The sequence below is a fragment of the Suricata suricatta genome, chromosome 5 (genome assembly GCF_006229205.1).
Source record: "Suricata suricatta isolate VVHF042 chromosome 5, meerkat_22Aug2017_6uvM2_HiC, whole genome shotgun sequence".
In the NCBI taxonomy this organism is placed as follows: Eukaryota; Metazoa; Chordata; class Mammalia; order Carnivora; family Herpestidae; genus Suricata; species Suricata suricatta.
This window is the reverse complement of record NC_043704.1, coordinates 76589772-76602654: the sequence shown is the minus strand read 5'-3', so window position 1 is coordinate 76602654 and position 12883 is coordinate 76589772.

Sequence of the window (12883 nt, the reverse complement as noted above, 5' to 3'; positions counted from 1 at the left end):
GAGTCTGCGGGTGGCGGGCCCGCGCCGCCGGCCCGACGGGGCGAACCAGGCTCCCCCTGCAGGCGGGCGGACAAGTGGGCTCCGGCGCGGGAATGGAGGGCTGGGAAAAGCCCAGAGCGGCGCCTCGGGGATGGAGCAGCACTTGAGGAGCGGACGCAGCAGGCCCCAGACTTAACACTGCTCCCGTGTGTTTCCTAGCCACGTGATCGATACCAACCTAATGTAGGACGCGGTGAACTGAGGGGCTTTTCCCCCTCTATTTGATATATCTCCTTTCCCCCAACTCCTGAAGTCGGTGTGTAATTTGAAGATGATCTGTAGCCATTCTAGAATGTAAGTTTGAGGAAAATAGCTTTTCCTGTCCATTGTGTTCACTGCTGTCTCCAAAGCGCCTGGAACAATCTCTAACCAGTCATAGGTGCTCAATAAAGAATTAAAATACAGGGGCGCCTGAGAGGCTCAGTCAGTTAAGCATCCGACTTCAGTTCAGGTCATGATCTTGGATTTTGTGAGTTCAAGCCTTGCGCTGGGCTCTGTGCTGACAGCTCAGAGCCTGGAACTTGCTTCAGATTCTGTGTCTCTCTCTGTCCCTCCCCTGCTTGCTCTCTCTCTCTTTCTCTCTCTCTCTCAAAAATAAATAACATTAAAAAATTCAAATATAAAATACAAATTTAAAAACCTAAAGTGTCTGTTTCTGTATTGGTCCTATCTTCACAATTACTATTATATAGAATAAATTATAATTATGAAAAAATACTCAGTTAATATATATGATTTCCCCCATCTTTTCTCTTGCCTTTTATTCTAATGATTCTTGTGATGTGATATGCAGAGGAGAAAACGGAGTAATATCATATCTAAAACCATTCATTCAGTTGGGGCATCTGGATGGCTCTATCAGTTAAGCATGGGACCTTAGCTCAGGTCATGATCCTGGGGCTTGTGAGTTCCAGCCTGGCATCAGAGCCTCTGTCTCCCCCTCTCTCTGCCACTCCCCCACCAAGTCTCTTTCAAAAATAAATAAACATTAAAAAAATTTGTCTATTGCTCATAGCCAACTCTGATTTCAAATGGCAATAACCTAGGGGATGGGTACTCTTTTTTTTTTTTTAAGTTTATGTATTTATTTTGAGAGAAAGAGAGAGTGAACATAAATGGGGGAGGAGCAGACAGAGAGGGAGAGGACCCCAAATAGGTTCCATACAGTCAATGCAGAGCCTGATGCAAGGCTTTAACTCACCAACTGTGAGGTCATTACCTGACCTGAGGTCCCATGCTTAACTTGATTGAGTCACCCAGGCACCCAGGTTGTGGGTGCTCTTATTGTCCCTGTTTTGGAGGATGACAAATGAAGCACTAAAGTTAAGAAACCTGACCAATGTTTACACGATTAGGAAGGGGCATACTCTGGTTCCAACATCCATGCTCCTAATTATCACAAGTATGGAATTTTACTCTCTTTGACTTCTTCCCACTGCACATTATAGGAATTTATGCAATGGCCATTTTTATGGATTGAATTATGCCACCTCAGGATTTGTATGTTGAATCTCCAACTCTTAATACGATGTATTCGGAGACAAAGCCTCTAAAGAGAGAATCAAGGTTAAGAGGTCATAAGAGTGGTGCCCTCATTTAATAAGACATGGTTATACCCAGAGATGGCATGCACAGAGAAAAGACCATGAGAAGACAAGGCCAAAAGGCGACCATTTGCAAGTCAGGGAGAGAGGTGCTGGGAGAAACTGTTAATGCTGCTGGCACCGTGGTCTTGGATTTCTAGCCTCCAGAAATGTGAGAAAATGACTTTGCTGTTTAAGCCATCTCATCTCTGTGTGTGTGTGTGTGTGTGTATGTATGTGTGTGTGTGTTTTAACGCTTATTTATTTTTGAGAGACAGAGCCTGAACAGGGAGGGGCAGAGAGAGATGGAAACACAGAGTCCAAAGCAGGCTCCAGGCTCTGAGCTGTCAGCACAGAGCCCGATGCTGGGCTCAAACTCAAGAACCGCAGGAGATCATGACCTGAGCCTAAGTCAGCCGCTTAACTGACTGAACCACCTAGGCGCCCCATAGTCTGTGGTTCTTGTTACAGAAGCCCTAGTGAACTAATGTGGGAATGGTGTAGGGGTGGAGAAAACTTCAGATTCTGGCCTGTATAGTCCTTTCTCTAAACCTGTTCTGACCTTTATTTATTCTGGTTTGGATTGTACTCATCATCCATAGATAGCACTTACCAATGGCTAACACACACCAAATGCTCTGAAGTGTTCTGTGCCCGACTTTAAGGAAGGAGTAGAAGAGGAAGAGGACAAAGGCATCAGACTTGGGAGATAACCCTCTCTCCTGTTCCATACAGTCTGTTCACAAGCATTTTTAAGGGAATGATATGAGGTTTGGGATCACTGCCTGGAAGATACTGCCCGGGTTGCAGGATATGATGCCTTGCTGTGAGACTGCTCTCTCGACACAAGGGGTGGGGGGACCCTGGCAATGTGACCCTGACATGATGTGGGAAACAGATCAAAATCCATTTAGGTTATGAGAATCAGTGATCTTGTTCAGGGCAAAGAAAATCCTAATCAGTTTTTGTGATGAGCACCAAAGGAAGAAAAGGAGGATGGAATTGTTTTGTTTTTGGAAACTCCTAAACTGGATAAGTGAACCTCTGGAAGATATAATTTCTTATTGCTAAAAATGACATAAACTGAGCCTATGAAACAAAACGTGGTTGGTATAAAAGGACATAGGCTTTGGATCCAAATATACCTGCATCCAAGTTCTTGTTCAACTCTCTGAGACTGAAGGACCTGGGGCTGCATTATCATGGTCTCCAAATTCTCAACTCCTCTGGTAAATTAAGAGAGATTCATACCTGAGAAGCTTATTAAAACCCTGACCACTAATGCTTGAAAATTCCAAATTCACTGCCTATGTCATGAGGAGCTGCTGTTATTGTTATATGCAGAGGACCCTTTGAATGTTTATACTGCTGAGGCTTGCCTGGTTAAAATAACTGAAAGTAAAAGCTACATTTATTAAGCAGATTTTTTGAGAGCTAGATGTATTTTTTAAGTCTTTGATGGATTTTAGGACACAGATGTTTCATAAGTCATTAGCTACTTTAGCTTAGTGGGAATGGGAGTGTATATGGTGGCAGAGGATTCTTAAAGTTAAGCCATGAAGAGCTATGGACAATTGAGTAGAAGTCACAAGACAAAGCTTACCTGACACCATAAATGATGGAAAAATTTCCAAATCCTTAAGGTCTAATTTAAGCATATCTTTTTATTTAAGATCTACTCCTTGAGTTTAGCCTTATTTTTTCATTCATTTTAAGATGTTCATTTTTGTTTTTGTTTTGAAAAAATGAGTCAAGGGGCACGTGGGTGGCTCAGTTGGTTAAGCGTCTGACTCTGGATTTCAGCTCAGGTCATGATCTCACAGTTCATAAGATTGAGCCCCATGTTGGCCTATGCGTTGACAGCTCAGGCTGTTTGGAATTCTCTCTCTTGCTGCCCTTTCCCTACGCATGTGTGTGCACTCTCTCTCAAAAAAAAATAAACAACGTTAAAAAATAAATAAAAGAAAAATGAGTCAAGTAAGCAATAATCTGAGATCCTTTGGCCATTTTTATTTCACAATTTTGAAGGAAAGAGGTACAACTTCTCTGGTGATTGCATTTCTTCTATAAACAATAAGATCGGTTAAAACCTGCCTTCTGTATTGTGGCTGAAGAGATGCTGTTAAAAGGGAGGTAGCTAATAACAGCCCAGTGGTTGAATTGGGATACTACCTCCTGCCAGGGCAAAGAAATAATAAAATAGAAGGTAATTTGACCTGCACACAACCATGTCTGCAGACAGGAAAGGATAGTGTGTGATCAGTAGTGGCCCAAGGAAATAAACAGATTGGCATATGGAATGTTCTTTCATTTCACCCCTGGAGGACACTTTATTTGATTACATCATTAGTGAACTCAGTAGCATATATAATAAAAGAACAATTTAAAAATTCTCTTTACAAACATAGCGTCTTCCTATAGCTTCCACAGCTGAATCTCCAGGCGATAGAAAAAGATTATATTTCTGCTTTCACATGGAGGGAAAGAAAAGCATAACCCTTAGAGAAAATTCAGTTCAGTAGATGATTTACATTGGGAGACTTAACACTTGCATATTTTATTTCAGCATGTCTGGAGAACTATGGCACGTTTTGTTTGCAGAGGCACAGGCTTGAGTTCACCCTTCCAGAATACTGTATGGAAATCAGTCATGCTGATATGCACAGAATCTTGCCTACTGCCTACCACCCACATGTCAGCATAGCTTCTAGTAACCGTGCAAGTGCAATAACTTATGCCATGGTAAAAACTGTGTCTACATGAACCAAAGATATTTAGATGTTATTTATTTATTGCTGAGAGAGAGAGAGAGAGAGAGAGAGAGAGAGAGAGAGAGCGTGAGTAATCAGGGGAGGGGCAGAGAGAGGCAGAGACAGAGAATCTGAAGGAGGCCCTGTGCTGACAGGAGAGAGCACGATGCAGAGGTCAAACTCATCAACTGTGAGATCATGACCTGAGCTGAAGTCGGAAGCTTAATTGACTGAGTCACCCAAGTGCCCCAAAGGTACTTACACAAAAGAAAGTCAACTGTTAATTCTGGTAACACAAATAAAATATATAGAAGTTTGAAAAACTGTATCAGGCTATCAGCCAGAAAAGAGAAAGTCCCTGGACAAATTATAGAAGGAAATGTTAAACTGGGGCCTGACTAGATTGGTGCCCTACAGAACTAAGTGCAGACAAGGAGATGAAGATTTATGATACCACTTCATTGGATGTTCCAGTCCGAATTTATTTCAATAGCTTTATAGCCAGCTTTAACCCTCCATGAAGTGATTGCCTAACTTTTCAGTTGTGTTTGATTGTATTAGGTTAAGGCAAATCATACACTATGATAATATTCACAGATTTGAAGATTCTCAAGTCTAAGGGTATATCTTAAGCATGCTATCGAATATTATGTATCTACTTCATATTTGAGGGATAGCTAGCAAATGTTTGCAGATCTTATTCATCATACAAAGGGAGGCAAGCCTTTTCTGTGCTTGGTAGCATTATCTTCTGGCTTTTCTCATAAAATGACCCTTGGAAATCATATTTGTGAATGTTCTGCAATGAACAGTTGAGGATTATTCTGGCAGTTGCCAGGCTTGGGGTTTCCATTTCTCCTAGATCCCACCAGGCTTCCCTAAGGACAGGTGCATCAGTATTTCTCAGGCTTTAACTCATCATGCTTTGGTGCACTGGTAGGGAAGATCTGCTGTGTGATAATTGATCTGGTCAAACCAGAATAAAATAGTCTTAATACTACTGTAGAATCCATGTAAAACAGTGAAACATTACCAAAAAAATGGAATCCCGAACAAACAAAAAAAAAACAATTACAACTCTACTCCTCATTACTCCAACCACATTAGAAAAAGTGAAAATATTGACTTATTATAATTACTATACATCAGAGGTGTGTTAATCTGGCTATAATTTCTTTTTTTATTTTTTTAAAATGTTTTTTATTTATTTTTAAGAGACAGAGAGAGACAGCGTGAGCAGGGAGGGTCAGAAAGAGAGGGAGATACAGAATCTGAAGCAGGCTCCAGGCTCTGAGCTAGCTGTCAGCACAGAGCCTGATGCAGGGCTCGAACCCACAAACTGTGACAAACCCACAAACCGTGAGATCGTGATCTGAGCTGAAGCCAGATGCTTAGCCGACTGAGCCACCCAAATGCCCCAATCTGGTTATAATTTAAAATGAAAGGAATTTCTACTTCAGGAGCACTAGCATTTTTATAAACTAGGCTTCAGTGCCTTTATTGATCCTGAAATTCCTCTTAAGGATTTATGATTGAATGGTTAGTGGATGGATTGCTGATTGAGACATTAAAAACCAGAAAGGCGAATTGGCACTGACCATGGCATCCAGTTTTATCCTGAAGATAATAGAAATGAAGACATCCATGGCTGGATTCTTTAAAAACCTTAGTTCAGAGTGTAACACCAAAATGTGGCAATTGGGACTGGATTCCTTCTAGCCCTGGAATTATCAGAGAATCTGAAATAATGTGGCATCGTTCATGAAAAGAAAACGAAGAAATATGTTTAATACAAAATGTGAAGCTACAGTGATTTTATAATTCCTTATTTTTGAAATCCATAATCTGTAAAATGTTAACTGATTTCTTACTAACTCAATAATTTGTGGCAAAATCACCTTATTTATAACCAAATAAAGAAACTTGAAGTTAGTGATAATGAAATTTGGGTGTCTTTAGCCAAACTCTGTTTTGCAAATTTCATTTTCCATAAAATGAAAGCAAAATGCCAACCTCTAGTCAGTGGAAGCATTTATACATTCAAAACCAATCTAAGAAAATACTGAGACTTGCAATTGCTATGAAATTAATAATGCTAAATGCCATTAGAATAAAAAAGCAGAAGCATTAGAATATGAGCTAAGTACCATGCCAACAATAAAATAAAGCTCCCAAATCCTTAGAAGGCAATGGGGAACGCAGTGTAGATCATTTGTTTTTGCTTCAGCCAGCCAGAAATCTTACTGGCTGTCCCCTCTGGAACTGCAGCCTTAGCTCTGCATGACCAAATCATTGCCAATTTTAAACATACAAATGAATTTTAATAGCTTCATTTATAGGTTGAAGGGGTACTAAATGATAAGCAGGCAAATTGACTAGACTCTTTAAAGAGTGGTTTATTGTCCTGGAATACAATTGGTAAAAAGTCAAGTTGCATGTTGTAGAACTTACATCTTTTAGAAATTTTTACTAGCAATTATTCTGTTCCTCTTCTTTAGTCTTTCTATTTATCTAGAAGTGTCTAAATGTACATGCTTTTATATTTGCATATATGCACATGCATGTACCTGGAACAATCCATGAAGCCCACTGTTTTGAAATCCTTACAGATGGGAGTGTAAAGATACTGGGGAACAAAGGCTTCTTTTCCATTCTGTGCTTTTCTATAAACAGGCAACAATTCCCATGAAAATATGTATTTGATTGATGAATTTGGAAAAAGAAAAGGAAATGTGTTTCCCACATTAATGTCAGTGTCTATGGCACAAACTTTTTCTGATTCCCTTGAAGACACCTTTCAGGGAAGGCTCTGTCCCAATTAGACAGTGTCACCTGTGTGTGGCTGGGCATTGTCACCTGTGATAGGCAATTAAATCTATATTATTCAGAAATGCTTATTAGGGAGGCTATTAGAATTACAAATGTAAGTCATGCTTGACAAGCAAACTTCTTTTTTTTTTTTTACTTTTTAACAATTATTTATTTTTGAGAGACAGAGAGAGATAGAGCACAAGCAGAAAAAAGGCAGAAAAAGAGAAAGACAGAATTTGAAGCAGCATCCAGGTTCTGAGCTGTCAGCACAGAGCCTGATGTGGGACACAAACCCTCAAACTGCGAGATCATGACCCAAGCTGAAGTCAGACATTTAACTGACTAAGGCACCTCGGCACCCCTCAAACTTCTTTTTTTCTTTTAAGTGATGAAGGTACCTTTTATTTCCATGTGCCTACCTATCTTTTCTGTCTGTTGCTCATTTGTTTCTTAACAGAGGAAAGAAAGGAGTATTGTATGTGAAGAAATATATGAAGAAATAACTGTATGCTTTGTAATAAAATATAGGTAATTAAGGGAAATATATATGAAATTCAGCCATATGCAAATATATTTTGAGAACTTTAAAATATTCTTATTTTTTATCAGCAAGCACAAAAATTTATAGAAGTAATAAATTTGAATAAAAATCATGTACAACTTTGTTCATTATATCAGTATAACATTTGTAAATTCCATTAATAAGAAATTCTTTCATTAAATTATAGTATGTCTGGGACACCTGAGTGACTCAATTGGCCAAGCAGCTCATGTTGGCTCAGGTCATGATCTCACAGATCGTGGGTTTGAGCCCTGTGTTGGGCTCTGTGCTGACAGCTCAGAGCCTGGAGCCTGCTTCCGTTTCTGTGTGTGTGTCTCTCTCTCTCTGCCCCTCCCCTACTCATGCTCTGTCTCTCTCTGTCTCTCAAAGATGATTAAAAACCTTAAAGAAATTATAGTATGTTCCCTGGTATGCGTTGTGTACCCATAGAAAATCCTTTTGGAAAAGGTTAAAGACATGGGCAAATAAGATATATGACCTATTTTAAAATGCACACAAAATGTATTTATATAAATGAAAAAAGAGAGAAAATATACTAACATGTTAATGATACTTGTTCTGTTAAGGGAAGTGTGATGATGATTCTATTTTTTACCTTCCTGCATATTCCTAAAATTTTAAAGAAATATGTTTTGCTTTCATAATCTGAAAAAAGTTATCCAAATGTATATGAAATCATACAGATGATCATTAGTGATGTATTTTTGTGGAATAATATTACATTTAAGATTAAAGCAACCTGAAGAATAGTGATAGATAGTGTCTGTGTGTATATTAATTAAAACAAGTTTTCGATGTTTCTATCTTTACCCAGATTTTCAGTGAGAGGTTAAGTGGCTGCAGAAAAATACTTTATTTCCTCCTCACAAACTCAAAACAGTTTTAAAAATTGTACAATTCTACAGAAAAGAGAAAACCTACTTTACAACAAAATAGCCACTTATGTATTTATTTATTTATTTAATTTTTAGTGTTCATTTATTTTTGAGACAGAAAGAGACAGAGCATGAGACGGAAAGGGGCAGAGAGAGAGGGGGAGACAAAGAATCCAAAGCAGCCTGACAGCTCAGAGCCTGATGCAGGGCTTGAACTCACAAACCGCGGGATCATGACCTGAGCCAGTCAGTCGCTTTACCGACTGAGCCACCCAGGCGCCCCCAAAATAGCCACTTTATTTAAATACTGAATTGTTCCAAAGCACTAGAAACTACAAAGATGTAGTGGGGCTTTGACACCAAGATTAAAATATAATAAAATACAGGAAGGATTGGATCTGGTTTCTTTTTTAACATATAGAAGAGAAAAATTAAATAGGTCTGACCTCAACATTCAAAGGAAAACAAAAGTAGTGAAGAGATTAAATAGAACTAGTGCCAATAGGTAGAATCAACAAATTGACAGTTACTAGTTTGAAAAAGAAAGGCATTTTGAACACCAAGTACTCTGTAAAGATAGAACTTGATACTCTGTGAGCAGTGAGCTCTTGTTCACTAGCAAAATTCACAGAGGTTGGATTACCAGTAATCTCAGATGTTTCCTATTTCATTCATAGGCTGGTGATAGCAAGATGCGCTCCTTCAAAATATTTCCAATAATAAGAATTCACAACTCAGCAAGATTTTGAGATTAGAAGTCTATCTTTGTCATTGATTTTCCACACATATCTTTAAAGGGACAAAGAATCCCTCGTCCTTTCTTATATGGGGACAGTTTTGCTGAGATTTAGTAGGATTTTCATGAGGATGAAGGGTGATTTGGAAGAGAGGAAGCGGCAGCTGTGAGTGCAAATGTTGGCAGCAAAACAGGATCACTGTTCATCCTCATTCCTAGAGCATCTTTTTCTCCAGTCTCAGGGTCACTTAGGTCCTTAGAACTAGTCCTGGAAAGTAGGATGAGAAAACTTAAAGAGAGGATGGATATACTGAGTTCAGCCCAGGCTTTAAGGGCTTGAGCCTTAGGGGGAAAAAAGCGCATGAGAGAGAGAGAGAGAGAGAGAGAAAGAGAGAGAGAGAGAGAGAGAGAAGGAGAGAGAGAGAGAGAGAGAGAGAGTTTCAAGTGTGGGACATTCATGCATCATGTTACACTAAGTCATAACTTATCAGGGTTCAAGTGAAAGTTTAAGGTCACCAAATTGAGCTTCCTCCCACACTGATGCCTGTGGGAACTTTAAATTGTGAGCAGACTAGGATTTCCATAAAAATTTTAAAAACAGACAAAGTAGATGACAAATCTTGCAAGATAAATAAAAAGAATATAAGTGGAAAATGGCCCAAAACATGGGCAATCAAAAGATAAGGAGAATGCAAAAACTAGTTCACTGAATGTTCTGTTTTCTTGGGGCTAATAAACTATAAGTCAAGTGTTTTGCTTTTGCTCTTTGCCAAACGATGTTTTGTCTCATCTTTCCCTGCAGGCATCAGCTCACAATATTTCTTTTGCATTGGAAATATGACTACGTTCCAGCTCAAAACGTACATAAGGAACAGAGAAAGTCCTACATATTTGGTAACCCTTAAGAATCACTTTTCCTATGTAAACACGGGTCAAAACAGAAAGATCAAGGAGAATTTACAGGGATACAGCCTTATGTTCAACACTTAAAACTCCTTCTAATAAAGTTGTCTAAAAAGAAACAGGTTTTTTTTGGTCTTTGTTTGTTTGTTTGTTTGTTTGTTTGTTTTTAGGCAGTCGTGTGTTCTCCATCCCTGGAGGTATTTATTATTCCTTCAAAGGTCAGAAAGCAGGGAGCTTATTTAGTGAATGTAAGAAGGGATTCATTCAAAAAAAGTGAGCTCCTCTTCCATTTTATGCTATATTATAGAAGTACTGGGGAGAAAGTACTAAACAGAACACACATAGTCTCTGTCTTAATGATGGTGATATCCTAGGGGGAAATATTGCATGGAGATTTACATAAACTGAAACTGTGATAAGTATGATAAAGGAGGAATTACAAAGTGCCATGGGAGTGTTGGACTGTGTTCCTAACCCATTTATCCCAAAGTAGAAAAGCTGGGAGTAGACTGAGGTGAGTAGCTATATTTTCCTGAAGAAATGACATTTTAGTAAAAACTTGATGGAAGTAGGAATTGAACAGGTGGAGGAGAGGCAAATATGCAACAAGGAAGGCTAAAAAGTACCTACCTGCAAAGCCCTGAAACACATACCGGAAACAGAAACGCTGGTGAGTTAAGGGGACTGGAGAGGGAGTTGGAGACTGAGTCAGGTGGGCAGTGAGAAATTACTAAAAGGTTTAAACTAGAGGAGTGCAGTGTCAGACCTGTTCCCAAATCTCCACATACTGGACGAAAGAATCGTCTTCCCAGTTTGAGAGTCTACACAGGAGAAGAGCATTTGACTGCAAATTTGAGAGTCTACAAACTTGACGTACTTCCTCCAATCAGTTATACCTTAGACAATACAGGTTCCCATACCCTTGTGCAGAACTAGCTCTCATTTAAAAACAAAACAAAAATATCCTTTTTCATTGTTCCTGTGTTATTCCAAGGTTTGAGATATGTAGATTTCATACTTTTTAGAATAGAAAGGAGCTTTAGACATCACCTCATCTGATCTCCCACCTCCTAAGACACACCCGAGTTTCATGAGTTGGCCAAGGCTACCTATGGTTAAATGCAAAGCTAGAACCAGAACCTGGATCTCCAAACACCCACCCAATCTTGCTATTAATCAATATTATTATTTTATGAATGATTAGCGATTGTAATAATTCTGCAGTGCTTACTGGGCAATCACATTTTATTTATTTTTATTTTTAAAATATTTATTTATTTTTGAGAAAGATAAAGAAACCAATTGCGAGCAGGGGAGGGGCATAGAAAGAAGGAGACACAGAATCGGAAGCAGGGTCCAGGCTCAAGCCCTCCGCATAGAGCCCAACACGGGGCTCGAAACCAGGAGCTGCGAGATCATGACCTGAGCCGAAGTTGGAGGCTTAACCTTCCGAGTCACCCATGAGCCCCTGAGCAATCACATTTTAAATACAAAGTCTTGGGCTATTATGTTTTTATTTTTTGAATAATTTTGAACTGTCAAAAATTTATTCTAACGAATATTCTAGATTACATGAGAAAAACTTACATAATATCTTAAAATTAAATTGCAGTTATATTAGCCATATTATGCCACTCATTTAAGCTTCATTGTTCAGGCTAAGACATGTGTAATACCAAAAGCACTATATTCTGTTTTTTTTTTAAGTTTATCTATTTATTTTGAGAGAGAGAGTAAACACAAGTAGGGGAGAGTATGAGAGAGAGGGAGCGAGAGAGAATCCAGTAGGTTCAATGTCAGTGCAGAGCTTGATGGGGGCTTGAACTCATAAACCATGAGACCATGACCAGAGCAGAATTCGGACACTTAACCAACTGAGCCATACAGGCTCCCCAATATTCTTAATATTTATCTGAACTCTGGCTGTAGGACTTTCTAAGCATAAATACATTTTTTCCATTTTAGATCTACTCTCTTATCAACTTTCAAATATACAATATAGTATCACTAACTATAGACACCATGCTAGACATTACATCTCCATGACTTACTTATCTTATAACTGTAAGTTTGTACCTTTTGACCATCTTTAATCATTTACCCATCTCCCCTGAACCCTCTAAACCTCCCTCCCCACCTCTGACAACCACCTCTCTGTTCTCTGTATCTATGAGTTTGGTTTTTTTATTTGTTTGTTTTTAGATTCCTCATGTAAGTGAAAGCATACAGTATTTGACCTTCTCTTTCTGACTTATTTCACTTAGCATAATGCCCGCAAGATCCGTTCACATTGTCACAAATAGCAAGTTTTCCTTCCTTTTATGGCTGAGTAATATTCTATAAATAACACTATGAACAAAGAGAAAGGCATGTGATATTGCAAAGGTTTGGTTTCTTATTCTATATTATTTTTAAAAATTAGTGTTCCTTTTTGAGAGAGAAAGTGAAAGAAAAGGGGCCAGTGAGCAAGAGGGGGGGCAGAGAGAGAGGGAGACACAGAATCTGAAAGAGGCTCTAGGCTCTGAGTTGTCAGCACAGATCCCAATGCAGGGCTTGAACCTGCTAACCGTGAGATCATGACCTGAGCTGAAGTCGGATGCATTACCGACTGAGTCACCCAGGCG